Source organism: Cervus canadensis, chromosome 10 (assembly GCF_019320065.1).
Source record: "Cervus canadensis isolate Bull #8, Minnesota chromosome 10, ASM1932006v1, whole genome shotgun sequence".
NCBI lineage: Eukaryota > Metazoa > Chordata > Mammalia > Artiodactyla > Cervidae > Cervus > Cervus canadensis.
Genome location: NC_057395.1, coordinates 79,555,600 through 79,571,738, shown reverse-complemented (window position 1 = coordinate 79,571,738; position 16,139 = coordinate 79,555,600). Strand labels below are relative to the sequence as shown.

The following is a 16,139-nucleotide window of genomic DNA, read 5'->3' as shown; positions in this document are numbered from 1 at the left end:
AGCTCAGCAGGACGGCTCACCTCAAGTGGGACATGACCGAGGGAGGGGAAGCATACTGACACATGTTTTTAAAGTGAGTCAAGTCTACATACAGTGTAGCAGACACATGAGAAATACTCCATCCTGATGACTTTGCCCAACGTAGCATATCCGGGAAATCAGGCCCCGAAAGCCCCTGTGTGCCCGCTCCATTCCCTCCTCACTATTCCTCCCCCAAGGCAACCACTGTCCTCGCCTGACACAAGTCTTACTGACAGCTTTAAACCTATGATTCACAGAAAATAATCCGAGGGAAGCGTGGGGCACTTGCTTATGTAATTCTCCGAAAAACAGGCTCACTCGGTCTTTCAGGCCGAGTACGCTTCTGTTTCTCGCTGGGAGGCGGGCCTGTCTTCCCTTCTGCCCCTAGGGGGCGCCGCGGAGCCGGCGCGGGCTGGTGGCCGGCGGCCTGTCCCCCGCGAGTCAGAGGGGCGGCAAACCCAACGCGAGGTCCAACTGCAAAGCCGTGCTCCCGGCGGGCCGGGGGCCTGCTCCGCCCAGCCTCCCTTCTGGGTTTCACTTCACTCGTCCAGTCCCCGCAGAGGCTCTGCTTAAGGCACCCTTGTCAGTTCCTAGTTCTTGCGGCGGCTAATACTTGAATACGTTACAGCCAGTTTTCCCCTGTCCTGGAAATTAATCTCTTCTGTTTCTTTCCCTCCCTCCCTCTCTCTCCTCCTCCTTCCTTCTCACTATTCCTGGGATTATTTCTTTTGGAAATAATTCCCTGTGCACTCTGCCTCCATAAATCTCTGAATCCTGGCACATGGAACAAGCCTGTATTACAAGGGAACAGAATCAACAGGCAACTGGGAGGCAAACTTCTACCCTCTGCAGTTTCGCCCCAGTAGGAGGACCAGGTAACGCCTCCCGGACAAAAGGTTCATCTTTTCAACTGCTTTTACTTTTCGGGAGACCCCCATTCCCTGTCTTTTTATTAAAGGGCTGTTTTCGCGTCCTTGGCTCTGCACATGTTTTCTGCATAACATGAAACAGTAACCTTTAAGTCTTCCACATCCTGCTGTGCTCTGGACGCACAAACCACAGTTTTCAGACACACACACGACACATACACAAACACACACACATACACACCCTGAATCTGTACTAGCTGACTGCTGGCAAAAGAAAACAACTTTTCACTGTTACTCTGGCTCTTTCTGTTTAACACCTTAATTGAGATATAATTTACATGCCATAAAATTTACCCGTTTTAAGTGTGTAATTCAATCCCCCCCCCCCCCCCCGTTTATTTACTGAGGTGTAGCTGGCTGCTTCTTTTTGAAAAAGGAGCCACTGGGTGAGCATTTTGACTCCACAGTCCCTCCTCACCTAGAGAGGTGACATGTAAAGATCAGAGAGCAGATTCTGTTTCACCCCCAAAATAGCTGTTTTATTCATTGTGCCATTTACAACTCACTTCCTGTGTTTTGACTCTGAGCTGCAGGCCTGCTGCTTAGAAGCCAGGTGGATTGGGTTTTTTTTTTTTTTTTTTTTTTACAATGTCAAGAAGTTTCTCTTGTGGTAGAGGAATTTTCTGCTTGCTTTTTTGTTTTGTTAGTGTTTAGTGAGTCTTCAGATCTTTGCTTCATCTGCTGAGCTAATTAGAGAGACGTGAAATGTACCTTTGTGACAAGACAGAGTATTCAGACACAGTCAGTATTTAGAGCTGCATTCTAACTGTTGAGACTGGTGAAAAAAGGAAGATGCCTAGAAATATAAATAGGACATGGAGGCCTAGAACTTTCCCCTAATATTACAGTCTTCATCTGTCCTTGGGATTTGACATCTCTGAGTCATTATTATTTGAGAAACAAATGACAATAATCACTTTAGGAGATCTGCCTGAGGATCACGTGAGATAATTCACTTGAAAACACATAGAATGCTAACAATTTTTAAAAATCTATTACTGTTCACTGAACACGAATCTTAAAAAGCTTCAGTAACGGTGTAAGAATTCTGTTTTGGCGAATGTACATTAAGAAGTGCACAGTGCCCGCTGTTGGAGAGAATGTGCCAGTTTAACCAGTGGCGCAGCCGACAGGTTACGAGGCCTGCTGTGCGCCAGCCCCGGGGCCTGGATGGTGCAGGCAGAGCTGGGTGGAAGAAAGAGAGTCAACATGTACTTGAGCAAATAAATATCTAAGTACAAACTACGCAAGGGTTGCGGAAGAAGCCATTGTGGTGTGTTTATGTCTAAAGCAACTTAAGATAATGAATATTTTGCTAGTAAACGTATACCTATAGGCACAGAAAAATTTTCTGAAACAATTCATGTGAAATTGGTTATAAGGGTCTCTTTTTGTGATAGAAACCAGAAAAGTACAGAGGGGAATGTCTTCTACTTTTTACTCTGTAACTTTTTTATACAACTTCAAGTTTCTAATTAAAAGCACGAAAAAAAAATAAATAAATAAAAGCACGTACTTTTATCATTTGTTTTGTTGTTATCCTAGAAAAGTATATATATATATCTTTATTAAGATATAAGTAGGCTTTATTAAGCCTATCAGTAGGCTTCTTTGGTCAATAGGCTGAGAGTCCATTTTTATTTTCTTCCTTAGACTTCTATCTAAAAACAACCTGTTATTTTAAATGAATAAATGATTAACTGCTTGAAATACTTAACTTGTCATGCCAAACTAATTAAAAATTAAATATTACACTTGAAAAGACAAAGGTCATTTACTAGAGTGCAAGAATTCATCAACCCATACCAAATCATTACCAGCCTGCTGTGCCCACAAGTTTGCCCAGATAACACTTTGCTTCAACAGATGTCTGAGCGCTTACTGTGTACTCGGCATTGCTCTGAGCACTGACTACCAGACAGAACAAAACCCTCAGGGAGTCACAGATAGACTCTAGTTGGAGGAAACAGACAAGTAAACCAAATACGTATTTACATACAATAAGTGCTAGAAAAAAAAATGAGAGCAGGGCTGGCTGGCAAGTGTCCCGGGGAAACGGAGGGTGCTTTTCGCTCATCATCCAGAATACATTCTGCAGCTGCATCGCTGCAGAGAAAGGTCAGGAGGCCTGTCAGAGGAGATGCCATTTCAGCCTGGATGGAGAGAAGGGAGACGTGAGCCATGCAGATAAATGATGGAAGAGTGTTCTCTGCCAGAAGAAAGGACCAGTAAAGGCTCTGAAATGGGAGAGCTGGAAACCAGTAAATCGACAGTAAGTGCAGGACCCTCGTACTGTTTATTCTACACACTTGTCACAGTGCTCCGAACACTTCATAATTTAAAATTAAAAAAAAAAAAAAACTAAAGGTGAACACTGACAGCTTTATTATTGTGTATACAGGACTCAGATTGTGTGGTTCTGGACATTGCTTCTCTTTTTTCAATAGTTAATAAAAAGTCAGTGTGGACTACACATCCTAGAAAAAAATAGATATATCTTTATTAAGACAGGGCTTAAGATTCTTTAGCCATATTCATGTCATTATGATGTATTTTTATTATTCTCACAGTATCCCATAAAATGTGTACTTTATTACTATAGTACATGAGATTTAAAAATCTTTTTTATTGTTAAAAAATATTTTTTATAGTACATGAGATTTTAAAACTCTTTTTTATTGTGGTAAAAAGCGCATAATGTAAACAAACACATTTTCACCAGGGGGCTTCCCTGGTGGCTCAGTGGTCAGGAATCCGCCTGCCAGCCGGTGATGCAGGTTCGATCCCTGGGTGAGGAAGATGCCCTGGAGGAGGCAATGGCGACCCCCTCCCGTGCTCTCACCTGAGAAAGCCCATGGACAGAGAGGCCTGGAGGCCCACAGTCCATGGGGTCGCAGAGTCGGACACGACCGAGTGACGGCACAGCGGCAGCGTCTTGGTCGCCTCTGACTGTGCAGCTCAGGCGCTAAGGAATTCTCACCGTTGCACCATGCTTACCGCCAGCCAGCTCTCGAATCTTCCACCTTTGTAAACTGAAACTCTGTCCCCATTCAGCACTAACTGCCCACGCCCACCACCAGGGTACCTGCTGACTCTGGGAATCTCTGTTCTAGGCATCTCGTACACGTGGAGTCACAGAGTCCCTGTCGGCACCTGAAGCTCACTGGAATGGTACAAGCCCATTTTTAGCCACCGAAAATTAAACTAGTGAGTATTAATTACTCCATAAGGGAAAGGACCCTGAGACACACTGCCTTCTGTCTGCTGTGAGATGCTCAGCGGTCAGAGGGGCACAATGACAGTGAGTCCCTGAACTACTTAAAACAAGAAAAACAGCCAACCCTCAGGAGCCTTAGCACAGCATCTGACTGTACGCTGGCATGCACTTCCTGCTGAGGTCCCTCCCTTAGAGTGAAGGGCTGGCTGTGAAGTCACCTCTAAGGCCTTTGATTCCTTCTCCTGCCCCTTCTCTCACATTCTCAGTCCTAACTCCATGAATTCTATGAAAATCACGGAATTTTTCATGCTCCCTGGCTGAGCACTAGGTTAATCTTCTCTTCCTCTTTCAAACAGGATCTGTGGGCAGGCCGCTCTAGAACAGTGGTTCTCAACCAGAGGCCATCCAAACCCGCCCACCCTGCCCTTCGTGGGGGCGTGTGGCCGTTACAGGAGACGGGGGGGCTGTCATGACTGTGGAGGCAGTGCTGCCAGCATCTAATGAGTCCAGACCTGGGGAGCTGGAAACACCCCCCAGTGCACAGGACAGCCCCACAGCACAGAAGGACCCAGTCCGAACATCAGCAGTGCCAAAGATGGGAGCCTTGGGTGCAGAGAGACTGGGGAGGAGGAGGACGGGAGAAAACGGGTGGCGGTCCCTGCCTGCTCACGCCCATCTGGTGTCTCCCACCGAGCGGACAGCCCAGCAACTTCTGTCTCTTTTGCTGTTGGCTCTCCACCCTTGACTGGGCTTCCCAGCTGGTGTTACTGGTCAAGAATCCGCCAGCCAATGCAGAAGACCCAAAGAGATGCCAGTTTGATCCCTGGAGCAGGAAATGGTCACCTACTCCAGTATTCTTACCTGGGAAATCCCATGGACACAGGAGCCTGGCAGGCTACAGTCCATGGGGTCACAAAGAGTCGGACACAACTGAACACACTTCCGTACTTACTTATTCTCCTCCTGATTACTCTTTGTTATTCCTGAAGACTTGGGTGTGTGACTTCAATAACGCCATGTTAGACCCAAACACAGTGGAATAAATGAAAACTGAAGGGCAGATTCTAACATGTACCAGAGCTGTATGAGCATTCTTTCTAAGACCTGAAAAAATCTTCAGATCCTTGGTTTAATTTAATGGATGATACATTAATCTGCATATGGCATTGAGCAGCAAAGTAAAACTTTTTTCTGCATCTTTGTTTCCAAATCAATGGGGAACAAAGGATATCCCCGTTCCATTCAAGCCGTTTCAATGATTCCCAAATGAATGTGGGAGTAATAGTCAAGCCATTGAAATACAGTGATGAGAAAGCATACTTAGTGACCTTGTAAACCTTCTATGAAAGTACACGGGACCCTTTAAGAAGAACATCCAAGTGTCCTTTTTATATAATAGCCCTTTGTGCTTTGAAATGTTCAGGTGCCAATAAAACAGAATTGAACAGAACAGACTAGAAAGACTGCAACTTCCAAATTTTCTAGTAACAGTGCTGTTAAAACATGATTTTTGCTTCTTAACACTCAGAAACTTCAGTTTCCTCAGCCCTACTTACAGAAAGGACCTTGGACACACAGTTCACCAACCGCCAGAGGAATTCAAGAGGAAGCTAACTGTACCCTAAGGTCTTTGAAGCTCTCAAACGATGACCCAAGTTTTGTGTTTTTCTATTTTGAAAACAGCAGCAGCTTGGCGGGAAGCAGGAATTAGACAAGAGAACTGACTGAAACCCGCCCTCCAAATGGGAAGAAAAACTACCAATAACGAACTGTGAGGTTTGAAATCACTGTGCATTATACTATCCATTATTCAGACGGCTTCCAGCCTCGCTACCTGGCACCTTCTCCTGCTCCGCGCTGCCTGCAGAAACGCACTGCAGGAAGGCTGAGCCGGCCTTTCAGAGGAAAGGACGCTGCTTTATCTTCCCATTCTGCCTCTCCCTTCTATCTGTGTTCTGTCTCTCTGTTGCTATCTGCATGTGTTGCAATCCCCTCCGGTGTTCCAAAGGCCAACGAAATAGTCTCCCGTCAGGGTACTCAGCCAAGCACACTCACTGCTCAACTGTGTTTTCTCAGCCCTTTCACCCACTGATTTCAAATTTCTCTTTCAAGAGGCCAGCGATGGCAGACCTCAACTGAATCAGTTACAAAGAGGCGAGCTGGGAAACCACACCCGGGAGATTACTTGCAGAGGAGAGCAGCCTGGCGCTCTTCATTTAAATCCCTAGTCCTCACTCCAGCCTACAAGACGGCAGGAAACCCGCAGCCATAAGCGAATGAGCTCAGCCGGCCTCGAACGGGTTCTTTTAAAAAGTGTGTGTGTGTGTGTGTGTGTGTGTGGAGGGGGAGGAACAGAGGCACTCTGCCAGGGAGAACCTGGAGAGAAAGAAATCCTCTCTCCTAACACTGTCTGAAGCTTGCTGCCAGGGATTCAGTACATACCTGACCAAAAAAAGAAAGTGCCCTACCTAACTGGTTTGACTGTTTCCCGGCTACTACCTGGAGAAGTAAACAGAACCTTATCATTCGCAGGGACATCTGACTTGGACATTTTTTCCCCCCCAAGTAAATATTTGTAATTTCAATGCTCTTCCACTGCTGCCAACTGCTGTCTTTGAACCGGGTCGACTGACAGTTCTGTCTCAGAGGAAGCGAGCTCCATAGCAACGAGCCAGGGAAGCCTGCGCCTTCCACCAGGCTGCCTCTGCGGCCACTGGGTGGGATTGGGGGGTGCGTGGTGACCCGGGACTCTGCCCTTATCTCGTCAGACTGGAGCTGGACCGAGAGGTTCTTCCTGTGCCCCCCGGGCCCCTCCAGTTGGGCAGGATTTCTGTTGATTGCTTTGCACTTCTCAATGAATCCAACACTCGGGGCATTTTTCTCTCTTGATTCAGGAAGTGGGGAGCTGAGCTCTGAGAGTCTTTCTGCTCCGATGATATAAACAAATTGTAGAGGAAGTCAAGTCAAACTTTCCCTTGCTGCTTTTGTTCTCCCAACCAGCGATTCAGAAAACAGAGCCAACTTTTTTTTTTTTTTTTGGATGACTTTTAAAGATTGCTCTTAACTGGAAAGGCAGAAACTCTCTTTTTAAAAAAAAAAAAACAAGATACTCAACTTACTGTTTTCAAAAAAGAAATGCCCTAGAAGGTTTGGGTTTTCTTTTTTTTTTTTTTTTAAATAGGCTGTTTGTGAGACTTTTCAAACCAAATGTCTCCCTTGACATTGCAGTTACCTAATGGTTGTTCTTTCCTTCAAACTTCAACCAAAAGAGCATTAATGAGCTTTGTGTGGACAATGGCCAGACTTGATTAGAGGCCCTTGGTGCCATAATTCACAGCCAAGGAGAGCTAACAGTCATGATTCAATCAGGGTGCCCATACAAGGCATACAGCAGACAGAAACGAGACAACTTATTTGCAGCAGCAGCAGATACTGCTGGGAAAAAAATCACACATAATAAGCCCTTCTTGCCGTGGAAGCTACTTGAAGGCCTTATCACCAGCTTGTAAGATGTCATCTCTGGGTCTCACTCATGGTTCTGAGAAAGACCATTTCCAAACCAGAGACCCCTGACAACCCCAGGCGAACGCTTACCACCCCTGTCCTAGTCATCTAGTCAAAGAAGCTCCGCGCTGCGTAAGCGAAGGGAGGCAGGATGGTGGCGAGATGCACAAACATCTGCAGGGGGGCCTCCCTCACTGGTGTTCTGGCATGTGAATCCTGGCGCAAGAAATAAGACATGACGTCACGTGGGGATCTACACGCCACCCTTGCTCGTCCTTGGCTGGCGCGCCGTGTACACGGGCAGATAGTCAACTCTCAGAAACAGCCCGGTTTTCTAGTGAAGCGTGCTAAGCTCAAACACAGGCTCACACTCCTGGCTGCGTCTCTGCGTTCCCTCTGTACCGCGGGGACACGGCGTGACACGCAGTGCTGTCATAGGTTAAAAGTAGCACAGCGACATCTCACCCCAGCGCGCGGTGTGTGCTAGACTCGCAGTGAAAGGTCGGCATTGTTCGCCTGGGTCAGGAAAAACCAGCATCGGTAGAATCTAAATTTGGATTGTATTTACGAAGTTACTTCTATTAATATGTCAGAACATGTTTGTTTAACCATGATTGTCCCTGCCCTCCTTATCTACAATACATTATATACTGTAGCTACTCACAGACCAATAGGTAGATAAAATCAGTTATGCAAGTTGTAATTGTGCAATTACTGAATAAAGAAAGGATGAAAGGAAAATGTAAAGTTCTGAAAGCTGGCTTGAGTTCACGTTTTATCTTATATTCATTAAACTGTTTATTTACTTGTCTACACTCTCGCTCTGTTGATCATTTTCCAGGCATGCATTTCCCGAGCCACATCAGATGAGAAAGCTATTTTATTTCCATTGCAGGGGAAGCAGACCCACAGCACACCCAGAGGCAGTGCCTTGCTTGGAGGCCGCCGAGGTATGCTCGGCAGTGTTAGAAGCTGTGTGCACCTCCACACCCCACAACTACTTTGAGAGCTTTGATGTAGAAATATGCAATACCTACAGTGCTCCAGAATTTCTATAAAGCAAATAAAGCTATTATGCCATGATGCAATTGCCATACATTTACCAAATTCAACGAATGCGTGTACTGGGTGCTGGGGTACAAAAAGTGGTCATCAGCGCTGGCTGGTCCCAGATAAAGACTAGACACACACACACACCTGCAGGACCAGAAAAGCAGAGACACCGTTATGAGTCTTATGCGTGCAGTCCCTCTGTCGTGTCCAGCTCTTTGCGACCCCGAGGACTGCAGCCCACCAGGCTCCTCCATCCATGGGGATTCTCCAGGCAAGAATACTGGAGTGGGTTGCCATTTCCTCCTCCAGGGCATCTTCTGGACCCAGGGATCAACCTGCATCTCAAGTCTCCCGCACTGACAAGTGAATTCTGTACCACTAGCTCCACCTGAGAAGGAAGTAAACCCTCGTACCCAACCAATAGCACCTGTGGGTGTGAAGACACGCAGGAGGGTCACGTTTGGTGCATTTCCCACTTATCCGTTCACCTCTTATTGTACCTGATGCAACGTGACCCTGGAATTCTGGTGCGTGCTCTGTCCAAGTATAAGTGGGATACCAGGGAAAGCAAGAGAGAATTTTGAATAAAAGTATTCACTAGGCTATTGGGTTTTTTAATCATTCTATTAATCACGATTCTCTGGAAAAATAGAATCAATAGGATATGGATGTATAGGAAGAGATTTGTTACGAGGAAATTGACTCATGCAGTTATGGAGATTGAAAGGTTGCATAATTTTCTGTCTGGAAGCTGGCAGCCCAGGAGAGCCAGAAGTATAGTTCCAGGCTGAGTCCAAAGGCCTGAGAAACAGGAGGACTTATGGCAGGAAAATCAACGTCCCAGCTTAATCCAGGAGTCAGGAAGAGCCAAACTCTTCCTCCTCTGCTGATTTGTTCTGTTCAGTTGCTCAAGGGACTGGATGAGGCGCACCCAGACTGAGGAGGGCACACTGCTTCACTGAGTCTACCAATCCAAGGCCAATCTCATCTGGAAACACCTTCACAGCCATTCCCAGAAACAGCACAGAACCAATATCCGGGTAACCCGTGATCTTGCTGACACACAAAATTAATCATCACAACCCACTAAAGAGGAATAGACGATGTGATCAGCCAGGAAAAAGAAATACTGACACTGACAGAGATACCATAAAAGAAATGCTCCATCTCCACAAAAGGGATGGCAACCAAGACGCGTGCGTGCATGCTCAGCCAGGTCTGACTCTTTGCCACCCTGCTCCTCCACCCACGGGATGCTCCAGGCAAGAACACTGGGGTGGGATGCCATTTCCTCCTCCAGGGGATCTTCCCAACCCGGGGAGCGAACGCGCAGTCTTCTGCGTCTCCTTGAATTGGAAGGCAGATTCTTTACCATTGAGCCACTTGGGAAGATTCATCCCTGCCCTAGAAAACACACATTGCCTAAAATCTTAGAGATCATTTATAAAACACTTGACAGATATTTTCCCAAATTTGACACAAAAATCCTGAAGATTTGTATCACAGTAATGTGCTGTCATGTATGGATGTGAGAGTTGGACTGTGAAGAAAGCCGAGCGCCAAAAAATTGATGCTTTTGAACTGTGGTGTTGGAGAAGACTCTTGAGAGTCCCTTGGACTGCAAGGAGATCCAACCAGTCCATCCTAAAGGAGGTCAGTCCTGGGTGTTCATTGGAAGGACTGATGCTGAAGCTGAAACTCCAATACTTTGGCCACCTGATGCGAAGAGTTGACTCACTAGAAAAGACCCTGATGTTGGGAGGGGTTGGGGGCAGGAGGAGAAGGGGACGACAGAGGATGAGATGGCTGGATGGCATCACCGACTCGATGGACATGAGTGTGAGTAAACTCCAGGAGTTGGTGATGGACAGGGAGGCCTGGCGTGCTGTGATTCATGGGGTGGCAGAGTTAGACACGACTGAGCGACTGAACTGAACTGAATGTGTTGTGAAGCCAAAAGAAACTTCTCTAAATTGACAATAATTTATTTAAAAATAAACTTTAATTAATCCTGATGGCAGAAGGATTAAATCTTCTTCCAAGTAGTCTCCCTCTAAAAAATGATAATCCAAAATCGTTGTCATATTAACAGGTAGTCCAAGAGTATGCAGGGCTTCCTAGGTGTTGCTGGCAGTAAAGAATCTGCCTGCCAATGCAGGAGACCTAAGAAAAGCAGGCCAGGAAGATCCCCTGGAGGAGGAAATGGCAACCCACTTCAGTCTTCTTACCGGGGAAATTCCACAGACGGATGAGCCAGGCAGGCTGCAGTCCATGGGGTCACAAACAGGTGGACATGGTTGAGTGACTGAGCACACAAGAGTATGTAGACAAAATATATAGGAAGCATATATTGTAGGAAAAGTCAGGTAGTTAATTTAAAAAAACCCAGTTATATGCATTACCTAACTTAATTACCCACCTCCACTCTGGCCACGTGACGCAGTGCAGGCCAGTGAAGCAGTAACAGGAGGCTCTGGGAGAGTCCTGGACAGGTTTGCTGTGTTGAAAAGGAAAAGAGGTCCTTGGTTGTACTTGTCTTCCTTTTCCCTGACTTGAGAGGAAAGCAGTCAGGCATCCTGCAAGCACAAGGAAGAAAGAATCACAGAGCTCTGACATTCTAGAGCCTCTGAAACAATAACTTCCTGCCTCTGGGCTTCCTTTTACGTGAGAGGAAAAAAACCTGTCTCCGCAGGCTTTTTGCTGTGGTGGTTGCTACTTACAGCTGAAAGCATCCCGAACTGGTTTAATGCAGTCGAGGCGGGGCACAATCAGATAACCAAGCTCACAACAGCAGCGAATGGAGTGATCAGAAAGAAAACCAGATCTTTCTGACCTTAAAATCTGTGCCCTTAAGCGTGATGTTACACTGTCATTATGACTTCTGCAAGTAAGCAAAAACACACAGCAAGTGTATCTGCTCCAGATAGAGTAACAAGACCGTGTAATATTGCCTCAAATTCTAGGACACTAAGTCTACATTCCAATTTTAACTTAATTGTAAATTTCTGGGAGGATATGGAAAGTGCTAAAGAATCCCTTAATATTGATAATGTTGAAAATATGCTACAAATGTGCCTCCTAATTTTTTTAAAGATTTTTTTGGGGATGAGGGCCGCTTTTAAAGTCGTTATTGAATTTGTTACAATATTATTTCTGCTCTATGTTTTGGTTTTAGGCCACAAGGCTTGTGCGATCTCAGCTCCATCGCCAGGAATCAAACCCACACGCCCTGCATTTGAAGCAAAGTCTTAACCACTAGACCACCAGGGAAGTCCCAGTACCTCTTAATTTATTCCCATTATCTATTTCTCTGTCAATCAAGCTGAGCCCGAGCCCCCCACTAGAGATGAGAAGATTGTAGCTCAGAGAGTTCAGGTGGCCTGTGCAGGGTGGTCAGAACAGGATTAAACTCAGCTCTGCTACAGCCCAGAGCTGGCATCTTTGCAAGTTAGGGGGACAGTAGCAAAGTGTGTCCCGTGTGTGTTAGGACTGGGTTGGCCAAAAACTTCCTTTTGGTTTACCGTAAGATATTATAGAAAAACCTGAATGCACTTTTTGGCCAATCCAAATGAATAAATGATCTTCCATGTGGCAGCAACTCTGATAGTTCATCCATAAATGAATAAAGCTTGGGAAACAGTCTGGTGGCGGATACTGAAGTGAAATAAGCCAGTCAATTCCAGCTCAGCCCCATCTAGCTGTAACATTCGGTGAGTTTCACCATCTCTCTAAGGGTCCGTTTCTTCCTCTGTGAAAAGGAGAGGACATGAATACAACCTCACAGACTGGTCCTGAGAATTCAAGGCAGGCAAAGCTGCCTGGTTCCAGCCAGACTGTCCAACAGCCCTTGACAAGTGTTCACGGTTATTTATTTACTGTCCCATATGTCCTTCCTACATGCAAACGAGGCAGTTCTGTTCTGATCTGGGTATTTCTCTTTGACAAATTCTGAGCACTCTCAAAACTAGAAGGAATATGCAATAATCTGAGAGCAAATGGTCTCTGCAAAAGGAAAGACCTGAATTTTGCTGGAAACAATGTTTTCCATGCCCATGCATGCATGCTAAGTCGCTTCAGTTGAGTCGGACTCTGTGTGACACCATGGACTACAGCCCACCAGCCTCCTCTGTCCATGGGACTCACCAGGTAAGAACACTGGAGTGGGTGCCATGCCCTCCTCCAGGGATCTTCCCGACCCAGGGACTGAACGATGTCCCTTCCATCTCCTGCACTGACAGGCAGGTTCTTTACCACTAGCACCGCCTGGCAAGGAACAAAATGAAAACGGAGCCTGGTGACAGTGCCATGGGCGGGGGCAGTGTAGAAAAGAAGGTTTTTCTGCCCTTGCAAAATGTGGGCCAATCATATATCTGACAAAGGATTTGTATCCAGAATATGTGTTTGAAAGTTTTCAAACAAGAAGCAGAAAGCAAACCACTCAATATTTTAAAGCGGCAAAAGATTTGAATGGACACAATATCTAAAAAAAAAAAATATATATATATATATATACTGATGACAAATAAGCAAATGAGAAAATGTTCAATGTCTTTAGTCACAGTGATGAGAGACCACTATGAACCTATTAGAAGAGCTAAATTTTAAAAACCCTGATATATCAAGCGCTAGCTTCACAGAACTTTGTGTGTTTGATCCTGGGCAAATAACGCATCCCTAATACATGCGGTATATGGGAAACTTCCAAAGAAAATTAAGAACCAGAGCTTTGGAAGAGGGGGCTAAGAAGACAAGAGAGGGACTAAAATATGAAAGAAATGTTGATGGACAGGACTTCACCTCAAAGAAGGGATGTCTCTTCCTGAAAATTTCAATCACTACTGGGCCATCTGCCATTTTACAAGACAGGGAGAAAGACGTAAAAATGACATCACGTTTACTAAACCTCTGCTGTTCCTCAGGTACGTCACTCAGGACTCCCACAGCTGGTCCCAGATTATAGACACAGCCCAGAGAGGACAGTAGTTTGCCCAAGGCCACACAGCAGTTGAACAGCGGAACCAGAATTCCCAAGATGTTCCTTTTCTCCTCACACAACACAGCCTTCCCTACTGGGGAAGCAGCCTGGCAGCCAAGTGGGTGATGCTGCTCCCTCGGGGGAATTTCTCACTTTAATGAGCCTCCTGCAGACACAGAGTCCCTCCCCCACTCCCCACCACCTTCCTGCCTTCTGAGGTCCCTCCATTTTTCAGTTTTCTGTTGGATACCTGCCCCGTCCACGCCCCGCCTCCCCATTATATCAGTGTTAGCCAGTATTATTCAACTTGTTTCTCATTTGCATCCCCCCATAAGGAATGGGCTTCCCTGGTGGCTCAGCTGGTAAAGAATCCGCCTGCAACGTGGGAAACCTGAGTTCAATCCCTGGATTGGGAGGACACCCTGGAGAAGGGAACGCCTACCCACTCCAGTATTCTGGCCTGGAGAATTCCATGGACTGTATGGTCCATGAGGTCGCAAAGAGTTGGACACGACTGAGCGACTTTCACTTTCTTTCCATAAGGAATATTTTTTGGAGAAAGAAATGGCAACCCATTCCAGAATCCTCGCCTGGGAAATCCCATGGACAGAGGATCCTAGCAGGCTACAGTCCATGAGTTCGCAGAGAGTCGGACTCGACTGAGCAACAGAGCACACACGCATGAGGAATGTTTTTAGACTCTTTTTTTCCTACTTACCCCCAGGTTAATACCGCAGACATACTGCATCCTACTCACGTGCTGTGCGTCTCTGTGGGCTTCATCTAGAGAAAGATGAGCTTTGAGAAACATAAAGTGTGGCCCCCAGCAGGCAGCTCTGTGCCCCTCGGGGCCAGGGGTGGCGGCGAGCCAGCGACACAGTACAGAGCCGGGCGGAGCTGGTGCCCGGGCACTGTGAGCACTTCCCGGGCATTGCCTCGTCCAGCCCTCTGCTCAGACGCTGCGCTCCCGGCTCCACCCAGAACTGGGAAGCTGCATTAACTCCAGTGGCCCCTTCTTGAAAACAGTGGTGTGGTGCGCTTGAGTCGTTCAGTCCCGTCTGACTATTGCAGCCCCATGGACTGTAATCTGCCTGGCTCCTCCGTCCATGCGATTCTCCAGGCAAGAGTACTGGAGTGGGTTGCCATTTACTTCTCCAGGGGATCTTCCCAACCCAGGGATGGAACCCAGGTCTCCTGCATTGCAAGTGGATTCTTTATACCTGCAATGAATCCTGCAAGAGACTGAGCTACCAGTAAAGCCCAATCTCCTGAAAATAGAACTCTTTACTTTCATTTTGCCCCTCCTCAGTCTCTCTCGATCTCTGTCCTTTCCAGGAGGGAAACAGAAGTGATTCTAGGAAAGAAAACCACGGAGGGATACTGGTGTCTCTTCCAGGTGGCAAGATTGCTCTTGATCACCCCCAATTCCATATTTTCCCAGCTTTTCAAACTTGTTGTGAATTATTCCTTTCATTTCAAAGGTCTGAGTCACTGTTTGCAGACAAGGATTTGGACTCTGAAAACGTCCTAAACTGGCCCTTTTCTGGAAATCACAATGCATAATCTTCACAAGCATGGAGCTAGGTTCTTTTCAGGGATTATCAAAATTTCATTTTTGCAACCACCACCATCTTACAGGTGGGGAATGGAGGCTCAGAGAAATCAGTGAATTCACCCCAGGTCACATGAGGACACGCAGTGGCCAGCCCAGCTACAAATCCAGGACAGACTGGCTCCAAGTGCAGGCTGCTAACCACGATGAGAAGCCAGCACTTAATTTTAGTGTATCGCTTCCCGCAAAGTGGGGAGGAAACAGAAGCTGGAGATTTTTCAAAGGGGGAGGGGCTACCTTTGTGCTTTATATAAGTTTACTTGCCCAGCCACAAAAGAACACCCTGGTGCTGAGTAGTATATAGACTTTTTTTTTTTTTTAAGTCATGCTTCTGATAACTGGGGAAGCTTCCCTGGTGGCTCAGATGGTAAAGAATCTGCCTTCAATGCAGGAGACCTGGGTTCAATCCCTGGGTTGGGAAAATCCCCTGGAGAAGGGAGTGGCAACTCACTCCAGTATTCTTGCTTGGAAAATTCCATGCACAGAGGAGCCTGGTGGGCCACGGTCCATGGGGTCGCAAAGAGTCGGACACAACTGAGCCAATAACACGTACGTACTTCTGGTAACTGATTAAGACTTGCTACCCAGCCATTTACTGCTTTTAGCAAGAGACTTCTCTCTTCCTACTCAATTACTGTATTATAAACTGACTCCCTCAAGGCAGAAGCTTAGCAATGAAGCCAGGGCTCTGAGGGGGAAGCTCTCCCTCATACACTTTTCCAGATGTTCCCAGAACCTTCAGAGAGATCCGAATAATGAACTGTGTTTTTTATGTTGCTCAAATTTGCTTTTCCACCTGCCATTCTTTAGCATGGTTTGTACTGTGTT

At 46.4% G+C, this 16,139-nt stretch overlaps 2 long non-coding RNA genes across 2 annotated transcripts; one reads left to right on the top strand and one right to left on the bottom strand.

Moving 5' to 3' along the window:
- Window positions 1–228: 228 nt before the first annotated feature.
- Window positions 229–4,659, top strand: LOC122448140. Its single transcript, XR_006271510.1, has 4 exons — window positions 229–896; window positions 3,035–3,222; window positions 4,064–4,157; window positions 4,524–4,659. It is a non-coding gene; the product is annotated as an uncharacterized LOC122448140 (long non-coding RNA).
- Window positions 1,328–14,635, bottom strand: LOC122448139. Its single transcript, XR_006271509.1, has 3 exons — window positions 14,418–14,635; window positions 11,144–11,300; window positions 1,328–3,103 (listed from the first exon to the last, which is right to left on the bottom strand). It is a non-coding gene; the product is annotated as an uncharacterized LOC122448139 (long non-coding RNA).
- Between the last annotated feature and the right edge of the window lie 1,504 nt (window positions 14,636–16,139).